The 19,833-nt window shown below is 45.5% G+C and overlaps 77 non-coding genes across 77 annotated transcripts; all 77 read right to left on the reverse strand.

Moving 5' to 3' along the window:
* Positions 1-87: 87 nt before the first annotated feature.
* On the reverse strand, positions 88-206 carry LOC132298156 (5S ribosomal RNA). Its single transcript, XR_009479576.1, has one exon. It is a non-coding gene; the product is annotated as a 5S ribosomal RNA (ribosomal RNA).
* Positions 207-345: 139 nt separating this feature from the next.
* On the reverse strand, positions 346-464 carry LOC132298157 (5S ribosomal RNA). Its single transcript, XR_009479577.1, has one exon. It is a non-coding gene; the product is annotated as a 5S ribosomal RNA (ribosomal RNA).
* A 139-nt stretch (positions 465-603) lies between these two features.
* LOC132298158 (5S ribosomal RNA) lies at positions 604-722 on the reverse strand. The gene has a single exon (XR_009479578.1). It is a non-coding gene; the product is annotated as a 5S ribosomal RNA (ribosomal RNA).
* Positions 723-861: 139 nt separating this feature from the next.
* LOC132298159 (5S ribosomal RNA) lies at positions 862-980 on the reverse strand. The gene has a single exon (XR_009479579.1). It is a non-coding gene; the product is annotated as a 5S ribosomal RNA (ribosomal RNA).
* Positions 981-1,119: 139 nt separating this feature from the next.
* On the reverse strand, positions 1,120-1,238 carry LOC132298160 (5S ribosomal RNA). Its single transcript, XR_009479580.1, has one exon. It is a non-coding gene; the product is annotated as a 5S ribosomal RNA (ribosomal RNA).
* A 139-nt stretch (positions 1,239-1,377) lies between these two features.
* On the reverse strand, positions 1,378-1,496 carry LOC132296809 (5S ribosomal RNA). Its single transcript, XR_009478698.1, has one exon. It is a non-coding gene; the product is annotated as a 5S ribosomal RNA (ribosomal RNA).
* A 139-nt stretch (positions 1,497-1,635) lies between these two features.
* On the reverse strand, positions 1,636-1,754 carry LOC132296810 (5S ribosomal RNA). The gene has a single exon (XR_009478699.1). It is a non-coding gene; the product is annotated as a 5S ribosomal RNA (ribosomal RNA).
* A 139-nt stretch (positions 1,755-1,893) lies between these two features.
* LOC132298161 (5S ribosomal RNA) lies at positions 1,894-2,012 on the reverse strand. The gene has a single exon (XR_009479581.1). It is a non-coding gene; the product is annotated as a 5S ribosomal RNA (ribosomal RNA).
* Positions 2,013-2,151: 139 nt separating this feature from the next.
* Positions 2,152-2,270, reverse strand: LOC132296871 (5S ribosomal RNA). Its single transcript, XR_009478756.1, has one exon. It is a non-coding gene; the product is annotated as a 5S ribosomal RNA (ribosomal RNA).
* A 139-nt stretch (positions 2,271-2,409) lies between these two features.
* Positions 2,410-2,528, reverse strand: LOC132296872 (5S ribosomal RNA). The gene has a single exon (XR_009478757.1). It is a non-coding gene; the product is annotated as a 5S ribosomal RNA (ribosomal RNA).
* A 139-nt stretch (positions 2,529-2,667) lies between these two features.
* LOC132296873 (5S ribosomal RNA) lies at positions 2,668-2,786 on the reverse strand. Its single transcript, XR_009478758.1, has one exon. It is a non-coding gene; the product is annotated as a 5S ribosomal RNA (ribosomal RNA).
* A 139-nt stretch (positions 2,787-2,925) lies between these two features.
* On the reverse strand, positions 2,926-3,044 carry LOC132298162 (5S ribosomal RNA). The gene has a single exon (XR_009479582.1). It is a non-coding gene; the product is annotated as a 5S ribosomal RNA (ribosomal RNA).
* Positions 3,045-3,183: 139 nt separating this feature from the next.
* Positions 3,184-3,302, reverse strand: LOC132297012 (5S ribosomal RNA). Its single transcript, XR_009478890.1, has one exon. It is a non-coding gene; the product is annotated as a 5S ribosomal RNA (ribosomal RNA).
* A 139-nt stretch (positions 3,303-3,441) lies between these two features.
* Positions 3,442-3,560, reverse strand: LOC132298163 (5S ribosomal RNA). The gene has a single exon (XR_009479583.1). It is a non-coding gene; the product is annotated as a 5S ribosomal RNA (ribosomal RNA).
* A 139-nt stretch (positions 3,561-3,699) lies between these two features.
* LOC132298164 (5S ribosomal RNA) lies at positions 3,700-3,818 on the reverse strand. The gene has a single exon (XR_009479584.1). It is a non-coding gene; the product is annotated as a 5S ribosomal RNA (ribosomal RNA).
* A 139-nt stretch (positions 3,819-3,957) lies between these two features.
* LOC132298166 (5S ribosomal RNA) lies at positions 3,958-4,076 on the reverse strand. Its single transcript, XR_009479586.1, has one exon. It is a non-coding gene; the product is annotated as a 5S ribosomal RNA (ribosomal RNA).
* A 139-nt stretch (positions 4,077-4,215) lies between these two features.
* On the reverse strand, positions 4,216-4,334 carry LOC132298167 (5S ribosomal RNA). Its single transcript, XR_009479587.1, has one exon. It is a non-coding gene; the product is annotated as a 5S ribosomal RNA (ribosomal RNA).
* A 139-nt stretch (positions 4,335-4,473) lies between these two features.
* Positions 4,474-4,592, reverse strand: LOC132296961 (5S ribosomal RNA). Its single transcript, XR_009478841.1, has one exon. It is a non-coding gene; the product is annotated as a 5S ribosomal RNA (ribosomal RNA).
* Positions 4,593-4,731: 139 nt separating this feature from the next.
* Positions 4,732-4,850, reverse strand: LOC132296811 (5S ribosomal RNA). Its single transcript, XR_009478700.1, has one exon. It is a non-coding gene; the product is annotated as a 5S ribosomal RNA (ribosomal RNA).
* Positions 4,851-4,989: 139 nt separating this feature from the next.
* On the reverse strand, positions 4,990-5,108 carry LOC132296813 (5S ribosomal RNA). The gene has a single exon (XR_009478701.1). It is a non-coding gene; the product is annotated as a 5S ribosomal RNA (ribosomal RNA).
* Positions 5,109-5,247: 139 nt separating this feature from the next.
* LOC132298168 (5S ribosomal RNA) lies at positions 5,248-5,366 on the reverse strand. The gene has a single exon (XR_009479588.1). It is a non-coding gene; the product is annotated as a 5S ribosomal RNA (ribosomal RNA).
* Positions 5,367-5,505: 139 nt separating this feature from the next.
* On the reverse strand, positions 5,506-5,624 carry LOC132296875 (5S ribosomal RNA). Its single transcript, XR_009478760.1, has one exon. It is a non-coding gene; the product is annotated as a 5S ribosomal RNA (ribosomal RNA).
* Positions 5,625-5,763: 139 nt separating this feature from the next.
* LOC132296877 (5S ribosomal RNA) lies at positions 5,764-5,882 on the reverse strand. Its single transcript, XR_009478761.1, has one exon. It is a non-coding gene; the product is annotated as a 5S ribosomal RNA (ribosomal RNA).
* Positions 5,883-6,021: 139 nt separating this feature from the next.
* LOC132296878 (5S ribosomal RNA) lies at positions 6,022-6,140 on the reverse strand. The gene has a single exon (XR_009478762.1). It is a non-coding gene; the product is annotated as a 5S ribosomal RNA (ribosomal RNA).
* Positions 6,141-6,279: 139 nt separating this feature from the next.
* Positions 6,280-6,398, reverse strand: LOC132298169 (5S ribosomal RNA). The gene has a single exon (XR_009479589.1). It is a non-coding gene; the product is annotated as a 5S ribosomal RNA (ribosomal RNA).
* Positions 6,399-6,537: 139 nt separating this feature from the next.
* On the reverse strand, positions 6,538-6,656 carry LOC132298170 (5S ribosomal RNA). The gene has a single exon (XR_009479590.1). It is a non-coding gene; the product is annotated as a 5S ribosomal RNA (ribosomal RNA).
* A 139-nt stretch (positions 6,657-6,795) lies between these two features.
* Positions 6,796-6,914, reverse strand: LOC132298172 (5S ribosomal RNA). Its single transcript, XR_009479591.1, has one exon. It is a non-coding gene; the product is annotated as a 5S ribosomal RNA (ribosomal RNA).
* A 139-nt stretch (positions 6,915-7,053) lies between these two features.
* Positions 7,054-7,172, reverse strand: LOC132296984 (5S ribosomal RNA). The gene has a single exon (XR_009478863.1). It is a non-coding gene; the product is annotated as a 5S ribosomal RNA (ribosomal RNA).
* Positions 7,173-7,311: 139 nt separating this feature from the next.
* On the reverse strand, positions 7,312-7,430 carry LOC132298173 (5S ribosomal RNA). Its single transcript, XR_009479592.1, has one exon. It is a non-coding gene; the product is annotated as a 5S ribosomal RNA (ribosomal RNA).
* A 139-nt stretch (positions 7,431-7,569) lies between these two features.
* Positions 7,570-7,688, reverse strand: LOC132298174 (5S ribosomal RNA). Its single transcript, XR_009479593.1, has one exon. It is a non-coding gene; the product is annotated as a 5S ribosomal RNA (ribosomal RNA).
* Positions 7,689-7,827: 139 nt separating this feature from the next.
* On the reverse strand, positions 7,828-7,946 carry LOC132298175 (5S ribosomal RNA). Its single transcript, XR_009479594.1, has one exon. It is a non-coding gene; the product is annotated as a 5S ribosomal RNA (ribosomal RNA).
* Positions 7,947-8,085: 139 nt separating this feature from the next.
* Positions 8,086-8,204, reverse strand: LOC132296940 (5S ribosomal RNA). Its single transcript, XR_009478821.1, has one exon. It is a non-coding gene; the product is annotated as a 5S ribosomal RNA (ribosomal RNA).
* Positions 8,205-8,343: 139 nt separating this feature from the next.
* LOC132298176 (5S ribosomal RNA) lies at positions 8,344-8,462 on the reverse strand. Its single transcript, XR_009479595.1, has one exon. It is a non-coding gene; the product is annotated as a 5S ribosomal RNA (ribosomal RNA).
* A 139-nt stretch (positions 8,463-8,601) lies between these two features.
* LOC132298178 (5S ribosomal RNA) lies at positions 8,602-8,720 on the reverse strand. The gene has a single exon (XR_009479597.1). It is a non-coding gene; the product is annotated as a 5S ribosomal RNA (ribosomal RNA).
* Positions 8,721-8,859: 139 nt separating this feature from the next.
* On the reverse strand, positions 8,860-8,978 carry LOC132298179 (5S ribosomal RNA). Its single transcript, XR_009479598.1, has one exon. It is a non-coding gene; the product is annotated as a 5S ribosomal RNA (ribosomal RNA).
* Positions 8,979-9,117: 139 nt separating this feature from the next.
* On the reverse strand, positions 9,118-9,236 carry LOC132298180 (5S ribosomal RNA). The gene has a single exon (XR_009479599.1). It is a non-coding gene; the product is annotated as a 5S ribosomal RNA (ribosomal RNA).
* A 139-nt stretch (positions 9,237-9,375) lies between these two features.
* Positions 9,376-9,494, reverse strand: LOC132296814 (5S ribosomal RNA). The gene has a single exon (XR_009478702.1). It is a non-coding gene; the product is annotated as a 5S ribosomal RNA (ribosomal RNA).
* Positions 9,495-9,633: 139 nt separating this feature from the next.
* Positions 9,634-9,752, reverse strand: LOC132298181 (5S ribosomal RNA). Its single transcript, XR_009479600.1, has one exon. It is a non-coding gene; the product is annotated as a 5S ribosomal RNA (ribosomal RNA).
* Positions 9,753-9,891: 139 nt separating this feature from the next.
* On the reverse strand, positions 9,892-10,010 carry LOC132296879 (5S ribosomal RNA). Its single transcript, XR_009478763.1, has one exon. It is a non-coding gene; the product is annotated as a 5S ribosomal RNA (ribosomal RNA).
* Positions 10,011-10,149: 139 nt separating this feature from the next.
* On the reverse strand, positions 10,150-10,268 carry LOC132296880 (5S ribosomal RNA). The gene has a single exon (XR_009478764.1). It is a non-coding gene; the product is annotated as a 5S ribosomal RNA (ribosomal RNA).
* Positions 10,269-10,407: 139 nt separating this feature from the next.
* LOC132296881 (5S ribosomal RNA) lies at positions 10,408-10,526 on the reverse strand. Its single transcript, XR_009478765.1, has one exon. It is a non-coding gene; the product is annotated as a 5S ribosomal RNA (ribosomal RNA).
* Positions 10,527-10,665: 139 nt separating this feature from the next.
* Positions 10,666-10,784, reverse strand: LOC132298182 (5S ribosomal RNA). The gene has a single exon (XR_009479601.1). It is a non-coding gene; the product is annotated as a 5S ribosomal RNA (ribosomal RNA).
* Positions 10,785-10,923: 139 nt separating this feature from the next.
* Positions 10,924-11,042, reverse strand: LOC132298183 (5S ribosomal RNA). Its single transcript, XR_009479602.1, has one exon. It is a non-coding gene; the product is annotated as a 5S ribosomal RNA (ribosomal RNA).
* A 139-nt stretch (positions 11,043-11,181) lies between these two features.
* LOC132296816 (5S ribosomal RNA) lies at positions 11,182-11,300 on the reverse strand. The gene has a single exon (XR_009478704.1). It is a non-coding gene; the product is annotated as a 5S ribosomal RNA (ribosomal RNA).
* Positions 11,301-11,439: 139 nt separating this feature from the next.
* LOC132296795 (5S ribosomal RNA) lies at positions 11,440-11,558 on the reverse strand. The gene has a single exon (XR_009478685.1). It is a non-coding gene; the product is annotated as a 5S ribosomal RNA (ribosomal RNA).
* A 139-nt stretch (positions 11,559-11,697) lies between these two features.
* Positions 11,698-11,816, reverse strand: LOC132298184 (5S ribosomal RNA). The gene has a single exon (XR_009479603.1). It is a non-coding gene; the product is annotated as a 5S ribosomal RNA (ribosomal RNA).
* A 139-nt stretch (positions 11,817-11,955) lies between these two features.
* On the reverse strand, positions 11,956-12,074 carry LOC132296882 (5S ribosomal RNA). The gene has a single exon (XR_009478766.1). It is a non-coding gene; the product is annotated as a 5S ribosomal RNA (ribosomal RNA).
* Positions 12,075-12,213: 139 nt separating this feature from the next.
* LOC132296883 (5S ribosomal RNA) lies at positions 12,214-12,332 on the reverse strand. Its single transcript, XR_009478767.1, has one exon. It is a non-coding gene; the product is annotated as a 5S ribosomal RNA (ribosomal RNA).
* Positions 12,333-12,471: 139 nt separating this feature from the next.
* On the reverse strand, positions 12,472-12,590 carry LOC132298185 (5S ribosomal RNA). The gene has a single exon (XR_009479604.1). It is a non-coding gene; the product is annotated as a 5S ribosomal RNA (ribosomal RNA).
* Positions 12,591-12,729: 139 nt separating this feature from the next.
* On the reverse strand, positions 12,730-12,848 carry LOC132296817 (5S ribosomal RNA). The gene has a single exon (XR_009478705.1). It is a non-coding gene; the product is annotated as a 5S ribosomal RNA (ribosomal RNA).
* Positions 12,849-12,987: 139 nt separating this feature from the next.
* LOC132298186 (5S ribosomal RNA) lies at positions 12,988-13,106 on the reverse strand. Its single transcript, XR_009479605.1, has one exon. It is a non-coding gene; the product is annotated as a 5S ribosomal RNA (ribosomal RNA).
* A 139-nt stretch (positions 13,107-13,245) lies between these two features.
* On the reverse strand, positions 13,246-13,364 carry LOC132298188 (5S ribosomal RNA). Its single transcript, XR_009479606.1, has one exon. It is a non-coding gene; the product is annotated as a 5S ribosomal RNA (ribosomal RNA).
* A 139-nt stretch (positions 13,365-13,503) lies between these two features.
* LOC132296884 (5S ribosomal RNA) lies at positions 13,504-13,622 on the reverse strand. The gene has a single exon (XR_009478768.1). It is a non-coding gene; the product is annotated as a 5S ribosomal RNA (ribosomal RNA).
* A 139-nt stretch (positions 13,623-13,761) lies between these two features.
* LOC132296885 (5S ribosomal RNA) lies at positions 13,762-13,880 on the reverse strand. Its single transcript, XR_009478769.1, has one exon. It is a non-coding gene; the product is annotated as a 5S ribosomal RNA (ribosomal RNA).
* A 139-nt stretch (positions 13,881-14,019) lies between these two features.
* Positions 14,020-14,138, reverse strand: LOC132298190 (5S ribosomal RNA). The gene has a single exon (XR_009479608.1). It is a non-coding gene; the product is annotated as a 5S ribosomal RNA (ribosomal RNA).
* A 139-nt stretch (positions 14,139-14,277) lies between these two features.
* LOC132296887 (5S ribosomal RNA) lies at positions 14,278-14,396 on the reverse strand. The gene has a single exon (XR_009478771.1). It is a non-coding gene; the product is annotated as a 5S ribosomal RNA (ribosomal RNA).
* Positions 14,397-14,535: 139 nt separating this feature from the next.
* LOC132296731 (5S ribosomal RNA) lies at positions 14,536-14,654 on the reverse strand. Its single transcript, XR_009478623.1, has one exon. It is a non-coding gene; the product is annotated as a 5S ribosomal RNA (ribosomal RNA).
* A 139-nt stretch (positions 14,655-14,793) lies between these two features.
* On the reverse strand, positions 14,794-14,912 carry LOC132296732 (5S ribosomal RNA). Its single transcript, XR_009478624.1, has one exon. It is a non-coding gene; the product is annotated as a 5S ribosomal RNA (ribosomal RNA).
* Positions 14,913-15,051: 139 nt separating this feature from the next.
* Positions 15,052-15,170, reverse strand: LOC132296733 (5S ribosomal RNA). Its single transcript, XR_009478625.1, has one exon. It is a non-coding gene; the product is annotated as a 5S ribosomal RNA (ribosomal RNA).
* Positions 15,171-15,309: 139 nt separating this feature from the next.
* LOC132298191 (5S ribosomal RNA) lies at positions 15,310-15,428 on the reverse strand. The gene has a single exon (XR_009479609.1). It is a non-coding gene; the product is annotated as a 5S ribosomal RNA (ribosomal RNA).
* Positions 15,429-15,567: 139 nt separating this feature from the next.
* On the reverse strand, positions 15,568-15,686 carry LOC132298192 (5S ribosomal RNA). The gene has a single exon (XR_009479610.1). It is a non-coding gene; the product is annotated as a 5S ribosomal RNA (ribosomal RNA).
* Positions 15,687-15,825: 139 nt separating this feature from the next.
* On the reverse strand, positions 15,826-15,944 carry LOC132298193 (5S ribosomal RNA). The gene has a single exon (XR_009479611.1). It is a non-coding gene; the product is annotated as a 5S ribosomal RNA (ribosomal RNA).
* A 139-nt stretch (positions 15,945-16,083) lies between these two features.
* On the reverse strand, positions 16,084-16,202 carry LOC132298194 (5S ribosomal RNA). Its single transcript, XR_009479612.1, has one exon. It is a non-coding gene; the product is annotated as a 5S ribosomal RNA (ribosomal RNA).
* A 139-nt stretch (positions 16,203-16,341) lies between these two features.
* Positions 16,342-16,460, reverse strand: LOC132298195 (5S ribosomal RNA). The gene has a single exon (XR_009479613.1). It is a non-coding gene; the product is annotated as a 5S ribosomal RNA (ribosomal RNA).
* A 139-nt stretch (positions 16,461-16,599) lies between these two features.
* Positions 16,600-16,718, reverse strand: LOC132298196 (5S ribosomal RNA). Its single transcript, XR_009479614.1, has one exon. It is a non-coding gene; the product is annotated as a 5S ribosomal RNA (ribosomal RNA).
* A 139-nt stretch (positions 16,719-16,857) lies between these two features.
* Positions 16,858-16,976, reverse strand: LOC132298197 (5S ribosomal RNA). Its single transcript, XR_009479615.1, has one exon. It is a non-coding gene; the product is annotated as a 5S ribosomal RNA (ribosomal RNA).
* Positions 16,977-17,115: 139 nt separating this feature from the next.
* On the reverse strand, positions 17,116-17,234 carry LOC132298198 (5S ribosomal RNA). The gene has a single exon (XR_009479616.1). It is a non-coding gene; the product is annotated as a 5S ribosomal RNA (ribosomal RNA).
* Positions 17,235-17,373: 139 nt separating this feature from the next.
* On the reverse strand, positions 17,374-17,492 carry LOC132298199 (5S ribosomal RNA). The gene has a single exon (XR_009479617.1). It is a non-coding gene; the product is annotated as a 5S ribosomal RNA (ribosomal RNA).
* Positions 17,493-17,631: 139 nt separating this feature from the next.
* On the reverse strand, positions 17,632-17,750 carry LOC132298201 (5S ribosomal RNA). Its single transcript, XR_009479619.1, has one exon. It is a non-coding gene; the product is annotated as a 5S ribosomal RNA (ribosomal RNA).
* A 139-nt stretch (positions 17,751-17,889) lies between these two features.
* Positions 17,890-18,008, reverse strand: LOC132298202 (5S ribosomal RNA). The gene has a single exon (XR_009479620.1). It is a non-coding gene; the product is annotated as a 5S ribosomal RNA (ribosomal RNA).
* A 139-nt stretch (positions 18,009-18,147) lies between these two features.
* LOC132298204 (5S ribosomal RNA) lies at positions 18,148-18,266 on the reverse strand. Its single transcript, XR_009479621.1, has one exon. It is a non-coding gene; the product is annotated as a 5S ribosomal RNA (ribosomal RNA).
* A 139-nt stretch (positions 18,267-18,405) lies between these two features.
* Positions 18,406-18,524, reverse strand: LOC132298205 (5S ribosomal RNA). Its single transcript, XR_009479622.1, has one exon. It is a non-coding gene; the product is annotated as a 5S ribosomal RNA (ribosomal RNA).
* Positions 18,525-18,663: 139 nt separating this feature from the next.
* On the reverse strand, positions 18,664-18,782 carry LOC132298206 (5S ribosomal RNA). The gene has a single exon (XR_009479623.1). It is a non-coding gene; the product is annotated as a 5S ribosomal RNA (ribosomal RNA).
* Positions 18,783-18,921: 139 nt separating this feature from the next.
* On the reverse strand, positions 18,922-19,040 carry LOC132298208 (5S ribosomal RNA). Its single transcript, XR_009479625.1, has one exon. It is a non-coding gene; the product is annotated as a 5S ribosomal RNA (ribosomal RNA).
* A 139-nt stretch (positions 19,041-19,179) lies between these two features.
* Positions 19,180-19,298, reverse strand: LOC132298209 (5S ribosomal RNA). Its single transcript, XR_009479626.1, has one exon. It is a non-coding gene; the product is annotated as a 5S ribosomal RNA (ribosomal RNA).
* A 139-nt stretch (positions 19,299-19,437) lies between these two features.
* Positions 19,438-19,556, reverse strand: LOC132298210 (5S ribosomal RNA). The gene has a single exon (XR_009479627.1). It is a non-coding gene; the product is annotated as a 5S ribosomal RNA (ribosomal RNA).
* Positions 19,557-19,695: 139 nt separating this feature from the next.
* Positions 19,696-19,814, reverse strand: LOC132298211 (5S ribosomal RNA). The gene has a single exon (XR_009479628.1). It is a non-coding gene; the product is annotated as a 5S ribosomal RNA (ribosomal RNA).
* Between the last annotated feature and the right edge of the window lie 19 nt (positions 19,815-19,833).

Genomic DNA, 19,833 nt, shown 5'->3' on the forward strand with positions numbered 1-19,833 from the left:
GCCCTTCCGACGCATTCGTCGGGAAATAAATAAATAAATATTAATAAAATTAAAATTGAAATTAAAAATACAAAACCGGACTAAAAAGGGGTGCAACACGAGGACTTCCCAGGGGGTCACCCATCCTAGTACTACTCTCGCCCAAGCACGCTTAACTGCGGAGTTCTGATGGGATCCGGTGCATTAGTGCTGGTATGATCGCACCCGACATATTCTCGACTCCATTTCCCTATAAACCCCTTCCGCTACCGTTCTATTGCCCTTCCGACGCATTCGCCGGGAAATAAATAAATACATATTAATAAAATTAAAATTGAAATTAAAAATACAAAATCGGACTAAAAAGGGGTGCAACACGAGGACTTCCCAGGGGGTCACCCATCCTAGTACTACTCTCGCCCAAGCACGCTTAACTGCGGAGTTCTGATGGGATCCGGTGCATTAGTGCTGGTATGATCGCACCCGACATATTCTCGCCTCCATTTCCCTATAAACCCCTTCCGCTACCGTTCTGTTGCCCTTCCGACGCATTCGCCGGGAAATAAATAAATACATATTAATAAAATTAAAATTGAAATTAAAAATACAAAACCGGACTAAAAAGGGGTGCAACACGAGGACTTCCCAGGGGGTCACCCATCCTAGTACTACTCTCGCCCAAGCACGCTTAACTGCGGAGTTCTGATGGGATCCGGTGCATTAGTGCTGGTATGATCGCACCCGACATATTCTCGCCTCCATTTCCCTATAAACCCCTTCCGCTACCGTTCTGTTGCCCTTCCGACGCATTCGCCGGGAAATAAATAAATACATATTAATAAAATTAAAATTGAAATTAAAAATACAAAACCGGACTAAAAAGGGGTGCAACACGAGGACTTCCCAGGGGGTCACCCATCCTAGTACTACTCTCGCCCAAGCACGCTTAACTGCGGAGTTCTGATGGGATCCGGTGCATTAGTGCTGGTATGATCGCACCCGACATATTCTCGCCTCCATTTCCCTATAAACCCCTTCCGCTACCGTTCTATTGCCCTTCCGACGCATTCGCCGGGAAATAAATAAATACATATTAATAAAATTAAAATTGAAATTAAAAATACAAAACCGGACTAAAAAGGGGTGCAACACGAGGACTTCCCAGGGGGTCACCCATCCTAGTACTACTCTCGCCCAAGCACGCTTAACTGCGGAGTTCTGATGGGATCCGGTGCATTAGTGCTGGTATGATCGCACCCGACATATTCTCGCCTCCATTTCCCTATAAACCCCTTGCGCTACCGTTCTATTGCCCTTCCGACGCATTCGCCGGGAAATAAATAAATACATATTAATAAAATTAAAATTGAAATTAAAAATACAAAACCGGACTAAAAAGGGGTGCAACACGAGGACTTCCCAGGGGGTCACCCATCCTAGTACTACTCTCGCCCAAGCACGCTTAACTGCGGAGTTCTGATGGGATCCGGTGCATTAGTGCTGGTATGATCGCACACGACATATTCTCGCCTCCATTTCCCAATAAACCCCTTCCGCTACCGTTCTATTGCCCTTCCGACGCATTCGCCGGGAAATAAATAAATACATATTAATAAAATTAAAATTGAAATTAAAAATACAAAACCGGACTAAAAAGGGGTGCAACACGAGGACTTCCCAGGGGGTCACCCATCCTAGTACTACTCTCGCCCAAGCACGCTTAACTGCGGAGTTCTGATGGGATCCGGTGCATTAGTGCTGGTATGATCGCACACGACATATTCTCGCCTCCATTTCCCTATAAACCCCTTCCGCTACCGTTCTATTGCCCTTCCGACGCATTCGCCGGGAAATAAATAAATACATATTAATAAAATTAAAATTAAAATTAAAAATACAAAACCGGACTAAAAAGGGGTGCAACACGAGGACTTCCCAGGGGGTCACCCATCCTAGTACTACTCTCGCCCAAGCACGCTTAACTGCGGAGTTCTGATGGGATCCGGTGCATTAGTGCTGGTATGATCGCACCCGACATATTCTCGCCTCCATTTCCCTATAAACCCCTTCCGCTACCGTTCTATTGCCCTTCCGACGCATTCGCCGGGAAATAAATAAATACATATTAATAAAATTAAAATTAAAATTAAAAATACAAAACCGGACTAAAAAGGGGTGCAACACGAGGACTTCCCCGGGGGTCACCCATCCTAGTACTACTCTCGCCCAAGCACGCTTAACTGCGGAGTTCTGATGGGATCCGGTGCATTAGTGCTGGTATGATCGCACCCGACATATTCTCGCCTCCATTTCCCTATAAACCCCTTCCGCTACCGTTCTATTGCCCTTCCGACGCATTCGCCGGGAAATAAATAAATACATATTAATAAAATTAAAATTAAAATTAAAAATACAAAACCGGACTAAAAAGGGGTGCAACACGAGGACTTCCCCGGGGGTCACCCATCCTAGTACTACTCTCGCCCAAGCACGCTTAACTGCGGAGTTCTGATGGGATCCGGTGCATTAGTGCTGGTATGATCGCACCCGACATATTCTCGCCTCCATTTCCCTATAAACCCCTTCCGCTACCGTTCTATTGCCCTTCCGACGCATTCGCCGGGAAATAAATAAATACATATTAATAAAATTAAAATTAAAATTAAAAATACAAAACCGGACTAAAAAGGGGTGCAACACGAGGACTTCCCCGGGGGTCACCCATCCTAGTACTACTCTCGCCCAAGCACGCTTAACTGCGGAGTTCTGATGGGATCCGGTGCATTAGTGCTGGTATGATCGCACCCGACATATTCTCGCCTCCATTTCCCTATAAACCCCTTCCGCTACCGTTCTATTGCCCTTCCGACGCATTCGTCGGGAAATAAATAAATAAATATTAATAAAATTAAATTTGAAATTAAAAATACAAAACCGGACTAAAAAGGGGTGCAACACGAGGACTTCCCAGGGGGTCACCCATCCTAGTACTACTCTCGCCCAAGCACGCTTAACTGCGGAGTTCTGATGGGATCCGGTGCATTAGTGCTGGTATGATCGCACCCGACATATTCTCGACTCCATTTCCCTATAAACCCCTTCCGCTACCGTTCTATTGCCCTTCCGACGCATTCGCCGGGAAATAAATAAATACATATTAATAAAATTAAAATTGAAATTAAAAATACAAAATCGGACTAAAAAGGGGTGCAACACGAGGACTTCCCAGGGGGTCACCCATCCTAGTACTACTCTCGCCCAAGCACGCTTAACTGCGGAGTTCTGATGGGATCCGGTGCATTAGTGATGGTATGATCGCACCCGACATATTCTCGCCTCCATTTCCCTATAAACCCCTTCCGCTACCGTTCTATTGCCCTTCCGACGCATTCGTCGGGAAATAAATAAATAAATATTAATAAAATTAAAATTGAAATTAAAAATACAAAACCGGACTAAAAAGGGGTGCAACACGAGGACTTCCCAGGGGGTCACCCATCCTAGTACTACTCTCGCCCAAGCACGCTTAACTGCGGAGTTCTGATGGGATCCGGTGCATTAGTGCTGGTATGATCGCACCCGACATATTCTCGACTCCATTTCCCTATAAACCCCTTCCGCTACCGTTCTATTGCCCTTCCGACGCATTCGCCGGGAAATAAATAAATACATATTAATAAAATTAAAATTGAAATTAAAAATACAAAATCGGACTAAAAAGGGGTGCAACACGAGGACTTCCCAGGGGGTCACCCATCCTAGTACTACTCTCGCCCAAGCACGCTTAACTGCGGAGTTCTGATGGGATCCGGTGCATTAGTGCTGGTATGATCGCACCCGACATATTCTCGCCTCCATTTCCCTATAAACCCCTTCCGCTACCGTTCTATTGCCCTTCCGACGCATTCGCCGGGAAATAAATAAATACATATTAATAAAATTAAAATTGAAATTAAAAATACAAAACCGGACTAAAAAGGGGTGCAACACGAGGACTTCCCAGGGGGTCACCCATCCTAGTACTACTCTCGCCCAAGCACGCTTAACTGCGGAGTTCTGATGGGATCCGGTGCATTAGTGCTGGTATGATCGCACCCGACATATTCTCGCCTCCATTTCCCTATAAACCCCTTCCGCTACCGTTCTGTTGCCCTTCCGACGCATTCGCCGGGAAATAAATAAATACATATTAATAAAATTAAAATTGAAATTAAAAATACAAAACCGGACTAAAAAGGGGTGCAACACGAGGACTTCCCAGGGGGTCACCCATCCTAGTACTACTCTCGCCCAAGCACGCTTAACTGCGGAGTTCTGATGGGATCCGGTGCATTAGTGCTGGTATGATCGCACCCGACATATTCTCGCCTCCATTTCCCTATAAACCCCTTCCGCTACCGTTCTATTGCCCTTCCGACGCATTCGCCGGGAAATAAATAAATACATATTAATAAAATTAAAATTGAAATTAAAAATACAAAACCGGACTAAAAAGGGGTGCAACACGAGGACTTCCCAGGGGGTCACCCATCCTAGTACTACTCTCGCCCAAGCACGCTTAACTGCGGAGTTCTGATGGGATCCGTTGCATTAGTGCTGGTATGATCGCACCCGACATATTCTCGCCTCCATTTCCCTATAAACCCCTTGCGCTACCGTTCTATTGCCCTTCCGACGCATTCGCCGGGAAATAAATAAATACATATTAATAAAATTAAAATTGAAATTAAAAATACAAAACCGGACTAAAAAGGGGTGCAACACGAGGACTTCCCAGGGGGTCACCCATCCTAGTACTACTCTCGCCCAAGCACGCTTAACTGCGGAGTTCTGATGGGATCCGGTGCATTAGTGCTGGTATGATCGCACACGACATATTCTCGCCTCCATTTCCCAATAAACCCCTTCCGCTACCGTTCTATTGCCCTTCCGACGCATTCGCCGGGAAATAAATAAATACATATTAATAAAATTAAAATTGAAATTAAAAATACAAAACCGGACTAAAAAGGGGTGCAACACGAGGACTTCCCAGGGGGTCACCCATCCTAGTACTACTCTCGCCCAAGCACGCTTAACTGCGGAGTTCTGATGGGATCCGGTGCATTAGTGCTGGTATGATCGCACACGACATATTCTCGCCTCCATTTCCCTATAAACCCCTTCCGCTACCGTTCTATTGCCCTTCCGACGCATTCGCCGGGAAATAAATAAATACATATTAATAAAATTAAAATTAAAATTAAAAATACAAAACCGGACTAAAAAGGGGTGCAACACGAGGACTTCCCAGGGGGTCACCCATCCTAGTACTACTCTCGCCCAAGCACGCTTAACTGCGGAGTTCTGATGGGATCCGGTGCATTAGTGCTGGTATGATCGCACCCGACATATTCTCGCCTCCATTTCCCTATAAACCCCTTCCGCTACCGTTCTATTGCCCTTCCGACGCATTCGCCGGGAAATAAATAAATACATATTAATAAAATTAAAATTAAAATTAAAAATACAAAACCGGACTAAAAAGGGGTGCAACACGAGGACTTCCCCGGGGGTCACCCATCCTAGTACTACTCTCGCCCAAGCACGCTTAACTGCGGAGTTCTGATGGGATCCGGTGCATTAGTGCTGGTATGATCGCACCCGACATATTCTCGCCTCCATTTCCCTATAAACCCCTTCCGCTACCGTTCTATTGCCCTTCCGACGCATTCGCCGGGAAATAAATAAATACATATTAATAAAATTAAAATTAAAATTAAAAATACAAAACCGGACTAAAAAGGGGTGCAACACGAGGACTTCCCCGGGGGTCACCCATCCTAGTACTACTCTCGCCCAAGCACGCTTAACTGCGGAGTTCTGATGGGATCCGGTGCATTAGTGCTGGTATGATCGCACCCGACATATTCTCGCCTCCATTTCCCTATAAACCCCTTCCGCTACCGTTCTATTGCCCTTCCGACGCATTCGCCGGGAAATAAATAAATACATATTAATAAAATTAAAATTAAAATTAAAAATACAAAACCGGACTAAAAAGGGGTGCAACACGAGGACTTCCCCGGGGGTCACCCATCCTAGTACTACTCTCGCCCAAGCACGCTTAACTGCGGAGTTCTGATGGGATCCGGTGCATTAGTGCTGGTATGATCGCACCCGACATATTCTCGCCTCCATTTCCCTATAAACCCCTTCCGCTACCGTTCTATTGCCCTTCCGACGCATTCGCCGGGAAATAAATAAATACATATTAATAAAATTAAAATTAAAATTAAAAATACAAAACCGGACTAAAAAGGGGTGCAACACGAGGACTTCCCAGGGGGTCACCCATCCTAGTACTACTCTCGCCCAAGCACGCTTAACTGCGGAGTTCTGATGGGATCCGGTGCATTAGTGCTGGTATGATCGCACCCGACATATTCTCGCCTCCATTTCCCTATAAACCCCTTCCGCTACCGTTCTATTGCCCTTCCGACGCATTCGCCGGGAAATAAATAAATACATATTAATAAAATTAAAATTAAAATTAAAAATACAAAACCGGACTAAAAAGGGGTGCAACACGAGGACTTCCCAGGGGGTCACCCATCCTAGTACTACTCTCGCCCAAGCACGCTTAACTGCGGAGTTCTGATGGGATCCGGTGCATTAGTGCTGGTATGATCGCACCCGACATATTCTCGCCTCCATTTCCCTATAAACCCCTTCCGCTACCGTTCTATTGCCCTTCCGACGCATTCGCCGGGAAATAAATAAATACATATTAATAAAATTAAAATTAAAATTAAAAATACAAAACCGGACTAAAAAGGGGTGCAACACGAGGACTTCCCAGGGGGTCACCCATCCTAGTACTACTCTCGCCCAAGCACGCTTAACTGCGGAGTTCTGATGGGATCCGGTGCATTAGTGCTGGTATGATCGCACCCGACATATTCTCGCCTCCATTTCCCTATAAACCCCTTCCGCTACCGTTCTATTGCCCTTCCGACGCATTCGCCGGGAAATAAATAAATACATATTAATAAAATTAAAATTAAAATTAAAAATACAAAACCGGACTAAAAAGGGGTGCAACACGAGGACTTCCCAGGGGGTCACCCATCCTAGTACTACTCTCGCTCAAGCACGCTTAACTGCGGAGTTCTGATGGGATCCGGTGCATTAGTGCTGGTATGATCGCACCCGACATATTCTCGCCTCCATTTCCCTATAAACCCCTTCCGCTACCGTTCTATTGCCCTTCCGACGCATTCGCCGGGAAATAAATAAATACATATTAATAAAATTAAAATTAAAATTAAAAATACAAAACCGGACTAAAAAGGGGTGCAACACGAGGACTTCCCAGGGGGTCACCCATCCTAGTACTACTCTCGCCCAAGCACGCTTAACTGCGGAGTTCTGATGGGATCCGGTGCATTAGTGCTGGTATGATCGCACCCGACATATTCTCGCCTCCATTTCCCTATAAACCCCTTCCGCTACCGTTCTATTGCCCTTCCGACGCATTCGCCGGGAAATAAATAAATACATATTAATAAAATTAAAATTAAAATTAAAAATACAAAACCGGACTAAAAAGGGGTGCAACACGAGGACTTCCCAGGGGGTCACCCATCCTAGTACTACTCTCGCCCAAGCACGCTTAACTGCGGAGTTCTGATGGGATCCGGTGCATTAGTGCTGGTATGATCGCACCCGACATATTCTCGCCTCCATTTCCCTATAAACCCCTTCCGCTACCGTTCTATTGCCCTTCCGACGCATTCGCCGGGAAATAAATAAATACATATTAATAAAATTAAAATTAAAATTAAAAATACAAAACCGGACTAAAAAGGGGTGCAACACGAGGACTTCCCAGGGGGTCACCCATCCTAGTACTACTCTCGCCCAAGCACGCTTAACTGCGGAGTTCTGATGGGATCCGGTGCATTAGTGCTGGTATGATCGCACCCGACATATTCTCGCCTCCATTTCCCTATAAACCCCTTCCGCTACCGTTCTATTGCCCTTCCGACGCATTCGCCGGGAAATAAATAAATACATATTAATAAAATTAAAATTAAAATTAAAAATACAAAACCGGACTAAAAAGGGGTGCAACACGAGGACTTCCCAGGGGGTCACCCATCCTCGTACTACTCTCGCCCAAGCACGCTTAACTGCGGAGTTCTGATGGGATCCGGTGCATTAGTGCTGGTATGATCGCACCCGACATATTCTCGCCTCCATTTCCCTATAAACCCCTTCCGCTACCGTTCTATTGCCCGTCCGACGCATTCGCCGGGAAATAAATAAATACATATTAATAAAATTAAAATTAAAATTAAAAATACAAAACCGGACTAAAAAGGGGTGCAACACGAGGACTTCCCAGGGGGTCACCCATCCTAGTACTACTCTCGCCCAAGCACGCTTAACTGCGGAGTTCTGATGGGATCCGGTGCATTAGTGCTGGTATGATCGCACCCGACATATTCTCGCCTCCATTTCCCTATAAACCCCTTCCGCTACCGTTCTATTGCCCTTCCGACGCATTCGCCGGGAAATAAATAAATACATATTAATAAAATTAAAATTGAAATTAAAAATACAAAACCGGACTAAAAAGGGGTGCAACACGAGGACTTCCCAGGGGGTCACCCATCCTAGTACTACTCTCGCCCAAGCACGCTTAACTGCGGAGTTCTGATGGGATCCGGTGCATTAGTGCTGGTATGATCGCACCCGACATATTCTCGCCTCCATTTCCCTATAAACCCCTTCCGCTACCGTTCTATTGCCCTTCCGACGCATTCGCCAGGAAATAAATAAATACATATTAATAAAATTAAAATTGAAATTAAAAATACAAAACCGGACTAAAAAGGGGTGCAACACGAGGACTTCCCAGGGGGTCACCCATCCTAGTACTACTCTCGCCCAAGCACGCTTAACTGCGGAGTTCTGATGGGATCCGGTGCATTAGTGCTGGTATGATCGCACCCGACATATTCTCGCCTCCATTTCCCTATAAACCCCTTCCGCTACCGTTCTATTGCCCTTCCGACGCATTCGCCGGGAAATAAATAAATACATATTAATAAAATTAAAATTGAAATTAAAAATACAAAACCGGACTAAAAAGGGGTGCAACACGAGGACTTCCCAGGGGGTCACCCATCCTAGTACTACTCTCGCCCAAGCACGCTTAACTGCGGAGTTCTGATGGGATCCGGTGCATTAGTGCTGGTATGATCGCACCCGACATATTCTCGCCTCCATTTCCCTATAAACCCCTTCCGCTACCGTTCTATTGCCCTTCCGACGCATTCGCCGGGAAATAAATAAATACATATTAATAAAATTAAAATTGAAATTAAAAATACAAAACCGGACTAAAAAGGGGTGCAACACGAGGACTTCCCAGGGGGTCACCCATCCTAGTACTACTCTCGCCCAAGCACGCTTAACTGCGGAGTTCTGATGGGATCCGGTGCATTAGTGCTGGTATGATCGCACACGACATATTCTCGCCTCCATTTCCCTATAAACCCCTTCCGCTACCGTTCTATTGCCCTTCCGACGCATTCGCCGGGAAATAAATAAATACATATTAATAAAATTAAAATTAAAATTAAAAATACAAAACCGGACTAAAAAGGGGTGCAACACGAGGACTTCCCAGGGGGTCACCCATCCTAGTACTACTCTCGCCCAAGCACGCTTAACTGCGGAGTTCTGATGGGATCCGGTGCATTAGTGCTGGTATGATCGCACCCGACATATTCTCGCCTCCATTTCCCTATAAACCCCTTCCGCTACCGTTCTATTGCCCTTCCGACGCATTCGCCGGGAAATAAATAAATACATATTAATAAAATTAAAATTAAAATTAAAAATACAAAACCGGACTAAAAAGGGGTGCAACACGAGGACTTCCCCGGGGGTCACCCATCCTAGTACTACTCTCGCCCAAGCACGCTTAACTGCGGAGTTCTGATGGGATCCGGTGCATTAGTGCTGGTATGATCGCACCCGACATATTCTCGCCTCCATTTCCCTATAAACCCCTTCCGCTACCGTTCTATTGCCCTTCCGACGCATTCGCCGGGAAATAAATAAATACATATTAATAAAATTAAAATTAAAATTAAAAATACAAAACCGGACTAAAAAGGGGTGCAACACGAGGACTTCCCCGGGGGTCACCCATCCTAGTACTACTCTCGCCCAAGCACGCTTAACTGCGGAGTTCTGATGGGATCCGGTGCATTAGTGCTGGTATGATCGCACCCGACATATTCTCGCCTCCATTTCCCTATAAACCCCTTCCGCTACCGTTCTATTGCCCTTCCGACGCATTCGCCGGGAAATAAATAAATACATATTAATAAAATTAAAATTAAAATTAAAAATACAAAACCGGACTAAAAAGGGGTGCAACACGAGGACTTCCCCGGGGGTCACCCATCCTAGTACTACTCTCGCCCAAGCACGCTTAACTGCGGAGTTCTGATGGGATCCGGTGCATTAGTGCTGGTATGATCGCACCCGACATATTCTCGCCTCCATTTCCCTATAAACCCCTTCCGCTACCGTTCTATTGCCCTTCCGACGCATTCGCCGGGAAATAAATAAATACATATTAATAAAATTAAAATTAAAATTAAAAATACAAAACCGGACTAAAAAGGGGTGCAACACGAGGACTTCCCAGGGGGTCACCCATCCTAGTACTACTCTCGCCCAAGCACGCTTAACTGCGGAGTTCTGATGGGATCCGGTGCATTAGTGCTGGTATGATCGCACCCGACATATTCTCGCCTCCATTTCCCTATAAACCCCTTCCGCTACCGTTCTATTGCCCTTCCGACGCATTCGCCGGGAAATAAATAAATACATATTAATAAAATTAAAATTAAAATTAAAAATACAAAACCGGACTAAAAAGGGGTGCAACACGAGGACTTCCCAGGGGGTCACCCATCCTAGTACTACTCTCGCCCAAGCACGCTTAACTGCGGAGTTCTGATGGGATCCGGTGCATTAGTGCTGGTATGATCGCACCCGACATATTCTCGCCTCCATTTCCCTATAAACCCCTTCCGCTACCGTTCTATTGCCCTTCCGACGCATTCGCCGGGAAATAAATAAATACATATTAATAAAATTAAAATTGAAATTAAAAATACAAAACCGGACTAAAAAGGGGTGCAACACGAGGACTTCCCAGGGGGTCACCCATCCTAGTACTACTCTCGCCCAAGCACGCTTAACTGCGGAGTTCTGATGGGATCCGGTGCATTAGTGCTGGTATGATCGCACACGACATATTCTCGCCTCCATTTCCCTATAAACCCCTTCCGCTACCGTTCTATTGCCCTTCCGACGCATTCGCCGGGAAATAAATAAATACATATTAATAAAATTAAAATTAAAATTAAAAATACAAAACCGGACTAAAAAGGGGTGCAACACGAGGACTTCCCAGGGGGTCACCCATCCTAGTACTACTCTCGCCCAAGCACGCTTAACTGCGGAGTTCCGATGGGATCCGGTGCATTAGTGCTGGTATGATCGCACCCGACATATTCTCGCCTCCATTTCCCTATAAACCCCTTCCGCTACCGTTCTATTGCCCTTCCGACGCATTCGCCGGGAAATAAATAAATACATATTAATAAAATTAAAATTAAAATTAAAAATACAAAACCGGACTAAAAAGGGGTGCAACACGAGGACTTCCCAGGGGGTCACCCATCCTAGTACTACTCTCGCCCAAGCACGCTTAACTGCGGAGTTCTGATGGGATCCGGTGCATTAGTGCTGGTATGATCGCACCCGACATATTCTCGCCTCCATTTCCCTATAAACCCCTTCCGCTACCGTTCTATTGCCCTTCCGACGCATTCGCCGGGAAATAAATAAATACATATTAATAAAATTAAAATTAAAATTAAAAATACAAAACCGGACTAAAAAGGGGTGCAACACGAGGACTTCCCCGGGGGTCACCCATCCTAGTACTACTCTCGCCCAAGCACGCTTAACTGCGGAGTTCTGATGGGATCCGGTGCATTAGTGCTGGTATGATCGCACCCGACATATTCTCGCCTCCATTTCCCTATAAACCCCTTCCGCTACCGTTCTATTGCCCTTCCGACGCATTCGCCGGGAAATAAATAAATACATATTAATAAAATTAAAATTAAAATTAAAAATACAAAACCGGACTAAAAAGGGGTGCAACACGAGGACTTCCCCGGGGGTCACCCATCCTAGTACTACTCTCGCCCAAGCACGCTTAACTGCGGAGTTCTGATGGGATCCGGTGCATTAGTGCTGGTATGATCGCACCCGACATATTCTCGCCTCCATTTCCCTATAAACCCCTTCCGCTACCGTTCTATTGCCCTTCCGACGCATTCGCCGGGAAATAAATAAATACATATTAATAAAATTAAAATTAAAATTAAAAATACAAAACCGGACTAAAAAGGGGTGCAACACGAGGACTTCCCAGGGGGTCACCCATCCTAGTACTACTCTCGCCCAAGCACGCTTAACTGCGGAGTTCTGATGGGATCCGGTGCATTAGTGCTGGTATGATCGCACCCGACATATTCTCGCCTCCATTTCCCTATAAACCCCTTCCGCTACCGTTCTATTGCCCTTCCGACGCATTCGCCGGGAAATAAATAAATACATATTAATAAAATTAAAATTGAAATTAAAAATACAAAACCGGACTAAAAAGGGGTGCAACACGAGGACTTCCCAGGGGGTCACCCATCCTAGTACTACTCTCGCCCAAGCACGCTTAACTGCGGAGTTCTGATGGGATCCGGTGCATTAGTGCTGGTATGATCGCACACGACATATTCTCGCCTCCATTTCCCTATAAACCCCTTCCGCTACCGTTCTATTGCCCTTCCGACGCATTCGCCGGGAAATAAATAAATACATATTAATAAAATTAAAATTAAAATTAAAAATACAAAACCGGACTAAAAAGGGGTGCAACACGAGGACTTCCCAGGGGGTCACCCATCCTAGTACTACTCTCGCCCAAGCACGCTTAACTGCGGAGTTCTGATGGGATCCGGTGCATTAGTGCTGGTATGATCGCACCCGACATATTCTCGCCTCCATTTCCCTATAAACCCCTTCCGCTACCGTTCTATTGCCCTTCCGACGCATTCGCCGGGAAATAAATAAATACATATTAATAAAATTAAAATTAAAATTAAACATACAAAACCGGACTAAAAAGGGGTGCAACACGAGGACTTCCCAGGGGGTCACCCATCCTAGTACTACTCTCGCCCAAGCACGCTTAACTGCGGAGTTCTGATGGGATCCGGTGCATTAGTGCTGGTATGATCGCACCCGACATATTCTCGCCTCCATTTCCCTATAAACCCCTTCCGCTACCGTTCTATTGCCCTTCCGACGCATTCGCCGGGAAATAAATAAATACATATTAATAAAATTAAAATTAAAATTAAAAATACAAAACCGGACTAAAAAGGGGTGCAACACGAGGACTTCCCCGGGGGTCACCCATCCTAGTACTACTCTCGCCCAAGCACGCTTAACTGCGGAGTTCTGATGGGATCCGGTGCATTAGTGCTGGTATGATCGCACCCGACATATTCTCGCCTCCATTTCCCTATAAACCCCTTCCGCTACCGTTCTATTGCCCTTCCGACGCATTCGCCCGGAAATAAATAAATACATATTAATAAAATTAAAATTAAAATTAAAAATACAAAACCGGACTAAAAAGGGGTGCAACACGAGGACTTCCCCGGGGGTCACCCATCCTAGTACTACTCTCGCCCAAGCACGCTTAACTGCGGAGTTCTGATGGGATCCGGTGCATTAGTGCTGGTATGATCGCACCCGACATATTCTCGCCTCCATTTCCCTATAAACCCCTTCCGCTACCGTTCTATTGCCCTTCCGACGCATTCGCCGGGAAATAAATAAATACATATTAATAAAATTAAAATTAAAATTAAAAATACAAAACCGGACTAAAAAGGGGTGCAACACGAGGACTTCCCAGGGGGTCACCCATCCTAGTACTACTCTCGCCCAAGCACGCTTAACTGCGGAGTTCTGATGGGATCCGGTGCATTAGTGCTGGTATGATCGCACCCGACATATTCTCGCCTCCATTTCCCTATAAACCCCTTCCGCTACCGTTCTATTGCCCTTCCGACGCATTCGCCGGGAAATAAATAAATACATATTAATAAAATTAAAATTAAAATTAAAAATACAAAACCGGACTAAAAAGGGGTGCAACACGAGGACTTCCCCGGGGGTCACCCATCCTAGTACTACTCTCGCCCAAGCACGCTTAACTGCGGAGTTCTGATGGGATCCGGTGCATTAGTGCTGGTATGATCGCACCCGACATATTCTCGCCTCCATTTCCCTATAAACTCCTTCCGCTACCGTTCTATTGCCCTTCCGACGCATTCGCCGGGAAATAAATAAATACATATTAATAAAATTAAAATTAAAATTAAAAATACAAAACCGGACTAAAAAGGGGTGCAACACGAGGACTTCCCAGGGGGTCACCCATCCTAGTACTACTCTCGCCCAAGCACGCTTAACTGCGGAGTTCTGATGGGATCCGGTGCATTAGTGCCGGTATGATCGCACCCGACATATTCTCGCCTCCATTTCCCTATAAACCCCTTCCGCTACCGTTCTATTGCCCTTCCGACGCATTCGCCGGGAAATAAATAAATACATATTAATAAAATTAAAATTAAAATTAAAAATACAAAACCGGACTAAAAAGGGGTGCAACACGAGGACTTCCCAGGGGGTCACCCATCCTAGTACTACTCTCGCCCAAGCACGCTTAACTGCGGAGTTCTGATGGGATCCGGTGCATTAGTGCCGGTATGATCGCACCCGACATATTCTCGCCTCCATTTCCCTATAAACCCCTTCCGCTACCGTTCTATTGCCCTTCCGACGCATTCGCCGGGAAATAAATAAATACATATTAATAAAATTAAAATTAAAATTAAAAATACAAAACCGGACTAAAAAGGGGTGCAACACGAGGACTTCCCAGGGGGTCACCCATCCTAGTACTACTCTCGCCCAAGCACGCTTAACTGCGGAGTTCTGATGGGATCCGGTGCATTAGTGCCGGTATGATCGCACCCGACATATTCTCGCCTCCATTTCCCTATAAACCCCTTCCGCTACCGTTCTATTGCCCTTCCGACGCATTCGCCGGGAAATAAATAAATACATATTAATAAAATTAAAATTAAAATTAAAAATACAAAACCGGACTAAAAAGGGGTGCAACACGAGGACTTCCCAGGGGGTCACCCATCCTAGTACTACTCTCGCCCAAGCACGCTTAACTGCGGAGTTCTGATGGGATCCGGTGCATTAGTGCTGGTATGATCGCACCCGACATATTCTCGCCTCCATTTCCCTATAAACCCCTTCCGCTACCGTTCTATTGCCCTTCCGACGCATTCGCCGGGAAATAAATAAATACATATTAATAAAATTAAAATTAAAATTAAAAATACAAAACCGGACTAAAAAGGGGTGCAACACGAGGACTTCCCAGGGGGTCACCCATCCTAGTACTACTCTCGCCCAAGCACGCTTAACTGCGGAGTTCTGATGGGATCCGGTGCATTAGTGCTGGTATGATCGCACCCGACATATTCTCGCCTCCATTTCCCTATAAACCCCTTCCGCTACCGTTCTATTGCCCTTCCGACGCATTCGCCGGGAAATAAATAAATACATATTAATAAAATTAAAATTAAAATTAAAAATACAAAACCGGACTAAAAAGGGGTGCAACACGAGGACTTCCCAGGGGGTCACCCATCCTAGTACTACTCTCGCCCAAGCACGCTTAACTGCGGAGTTCTGATGGGATCCGGTGCATTAGTGCTGGTATGATCGCACCCGACATATTCTCGCCTCCATTTCCCTATAAACCCCTTCCGCTACCGTTCTATTGCCCTTCCGACGCATTCGCCGGGAAATAAATAAATACATATTAATAAAATTAAAATTAAAATTAAAAATACAAAACCGGACTAAAAAGGGGTGCAACACGAGGACTTCCCAGGGGGTCACCCATCCTAGTACTACTCTCGCCCAAGCACGCTTAACTGCGGAGTTCTGATGGGATCCGGTGCATTAGTGCTGGTATGATCGCACCCGACATAGTCTCGCCTCCATTTCCCTATAAACCCCTTCCGCTACCGTTCTATTGCCCTTCCGACGCATTCGCCGGGAAATAAATAAATACATATTAATAAAATTAAAATTAAAATTAAAAATACAAAACCGGACTAAAAAGGGGTGCAACACGAGGACTTCCCAGGGGGTCACCCATCCTAGTACTACTCTCGCCCAAGCACGCTTAACTGCGGAGTTCTGATGGGATCCGGTGCATTAGTGCTGGTATGATCGCACCCGACATATTCTCGCCTCCATTTCCCTATAAACCCCTTCCGCTACCGTTCTATTGCCCTTCCGACGCATTCGCCGGGAAATAAATAAATACATATTAATAAAATTAAAATTAAAATTAAAAATACAAAACCGGACTAAAAAGGGGTGCAACACGAGGACTTCCCAGGGGGTCACCCATCCTAGTACTACTCTCGCCCAAGCACGCTTAACTGCGGAGTTCTGATGGGATCCGGTGCATTAGTGCTGGTATGATCGCACCCGACATATTCTCGCCTCCATTTCCCTATAAACCCCTTCCGCTACCGTTCTATTGCCCTTCCGACGCATTCGCCGGGAAATAAATAAATACATATTAATAAAATTAAAATTAAAATTAAAAATACAAAACCGGACTAAAAAGGGGTGCAACACGAGGACTTCCCAGGGGGTCACCCATCCTAGTACTACTCTCGCCCAAGCACGCTTAACTGCGGAGTTCTGATGGGATCCGGTGCATTAGTGCTGGTATGATCGCACCCGACATATTCTCGCCTCCATTTCCCTATAAACCCCTTCCGCTACCGTTCTATTGCCCTTCCGACGCATTCGCCGGGAAATAAATAAATACATATTAATAAAATTAAAATTAAAATTAAAAATACAAAACCGGACTAAAAAGGGGTGCAACACGAGGACTTCCCAGGGGGTCACCCATCCTAGTACTACTCTCGCCCAAGCACGCTTAACTGCGGAGTTCTGATGGGATCCGGTGCATTAGTGCTGGTATGATCGCACCCGACATATTCTCGCCTCCATTTCCCTATAAACCCCTTCCGCTACCGTTCTATTGCCCTTCCGACGCATTCGCCGGGAAATAAATAAATACATATTAATAAAATTAAAATTAAAATTAAAAATACAAAACCGGACTAAAAAGGGGTGCAACACGAGGACTTCCCAGGGGGTCACCCATCCTAGTACTACTCTCGCCCAAGCACGCTTAACTGCGGAGTTCTGATGGGATCCGGTGCATTAGTGCTGGTATGATCGCACCCGACATATTCTCGCCTCCATTTCCCTATAAACCCCTTCCGCTACCGTTCTATTGCCCTTCCGACGCATTCGCCGGGAAATAAATAAATACATATTAATAAAATTAAAATTAAAATTAAAAATACAAAACCGGACTAAAAAGGGGTGCAACACGAGGACTTCCCAGGGGGTCACCCATCCTAGTACTACTCTCGCCCAAGCACGCTTAACTGCGGAGTTCTGATGGGATCCGGTGCATTAGTGCTGGTATGATCGCACCCGACATATTCTCGCCTCCATTTCCCTATAAACCCCTTCCGCTACCGTTCTATTGCCCTTCCGACGCATTCGCCGGGAAATAAATAAATACATATTAATAAAATTAAAATTAAAATTAAAAATACAAAACCGGACTAAAAAGGGGTGCAACACGAGGACTTCCCAGGGGGTCACCCATCCTAGTACTACTCTCGCCCAAGCACGCTTAACTGCGGAGTTCTGATGGGATCCGGTGCATTAGTGCTGGTATGATCGCACCCGACATATTCTCGCCTCCATTTCCCTATAAACCCCTTCCGCTACCGTTCTATTGCCCTTCCGACGCATTCGCCGGGAAATAAATAAATACATATTAATAAAATTAAAATTAAAATTAAAAATACAAAACCGGACTAAAAAGGGGTGCAACACGAGGACTTCCCAGGGGGTCACCCATCCTAGTACTACTCTCGCCCAAGCACGCTTAACTGCGGAGTTCTGATGGGATCCGGTGCATTAGTGCTGGTATGATCGCACCCGACATATTCTCGCCTCCATTTCCCTATAAACCCCTTCCGCTACCGTTCTATTGCCCTTCCGACGCATTCGCCGGGAAATAAATAAATACATATTAATAAAATTAAAATTAAAATTAAAAATACAAAACCGGACTAAAAAGGGGTGCAACACGAGGACTTCCCAGGGGGTCACCCATCCTAGTACTACTCTCGCCCAAGCACGCTTAACTGCGGAGTTCTGATGGGATCCGGTGCATTAGTGCTGGTATGATCGCACCCGACATATTCTCGCCTCCATTTCCCTATAAACCCCTTCCGCTACCGTTCTATTGCCCTTCCGACGCATTCGCCGGGAAATAAATAAATACATATTAATAAAATTAAAATTAAAATTAAAAATACAAAACCGGACTAAAAAGGGGTGCAACACGAGGACTTCCCAGGGGGTCACCCATCCTAGTACTACTCTCGCCCAAGCACGCTTAACTGCGGAGTTCTGATGGGATCCGGTGCATTAGTGCTGGTATGATCGCACCCGACATATTCTCGCCTCCATTTCCCTATAAACCCCTTCCGCTACCGTTCTATTGCCCTTCCGACGCATTCGCCGGGAAATAAATAAATACATATTAATAAAATTAAAATTAAAATTAAAAATACAAAACCGGACTAAAAAGGGGTGCAACACGAGGACTTCCCAGGGGGTCACCCATCCTAGTACTACTCTCGCCCAAGCACGCTTAACTGCGGAGTTCTGATGGGATCCGGTGCATTAGTGCTGGTATGATCGCACCCGACATATTCTCGCCTCCATTTCCCTATAAACCCCTTCCGCTACCGTTCTATTGCCCTTCCGACGCATTCGCCGGGAAATAAATAAATACATATTAATAAAATTAAAATTAAAATTAAAAATACAAAACCGGACTAAAAAGGGGTGCAACACGAGGACTTCCCAGGGGGTCACCCATCCTAGTACTACTCTCGCCCAAGCACGCTTAACTGCGGAGTTCTGATGGGATCCGGTGCATTAGTGCTGGTATGATCGCACCCGACATATTCTCGCCTCCATTTCCCTATAAACCCCTTCCGCTACCGTTCTATTGCCCTTCCGACGCATTCGCCGGGAAATAAATAAATACATATTAATAAAATTAAAATTAAAATTAAAAATACAAAACCGGACTAAAAAGGGGTGCAACACGAGGACTTCCCAGGGGGTCACCCATCCTAGTACTACTCTCGCCCAAGCACGCTTAACTGCGGAGTTCTGATGGGATCCGGTGCATTAGTGCTGGTATGATCGCACCCGACATATTCTCGCCTCCATTTCCCTATAAACCCCTTCCGCTACCGTTCTATTGCCCTTCCGACGCATTCGCCGGGAAATAAATAAATACATATTAATAAAATTAAAATTAAAATTAAAAATACAAAACCGGACTAAAAAGGGGTGCAACACGAGGACTTCCCAGGGGGTCACCCATCCTAGTACTACTCTCGCCCAAGCACGCTTAACTGCGGAGTTCTGATGGGATCCGGTGCATTAGTGCTGGTATGATCGCACCCGACATATTCTCGCCTCCAT

Source organism: Cornus florida, unplaced genomic scaffold (assembly GCF_030987335.1).
Source record: "Cornus florida cultivar Cherokee Brave unplaced genomic scaffold, ASM3098733v1 CherokeeBrave_3.0.0_Hap2_Chr02, whole genome shotgun sequence".
NCBI classification, from domain to species: Eukaryota; Viridiplantae; Streptophyta; class Magnoliopsida; order Cornales; family Cornaceae; genus Cornus; species Cornus florida.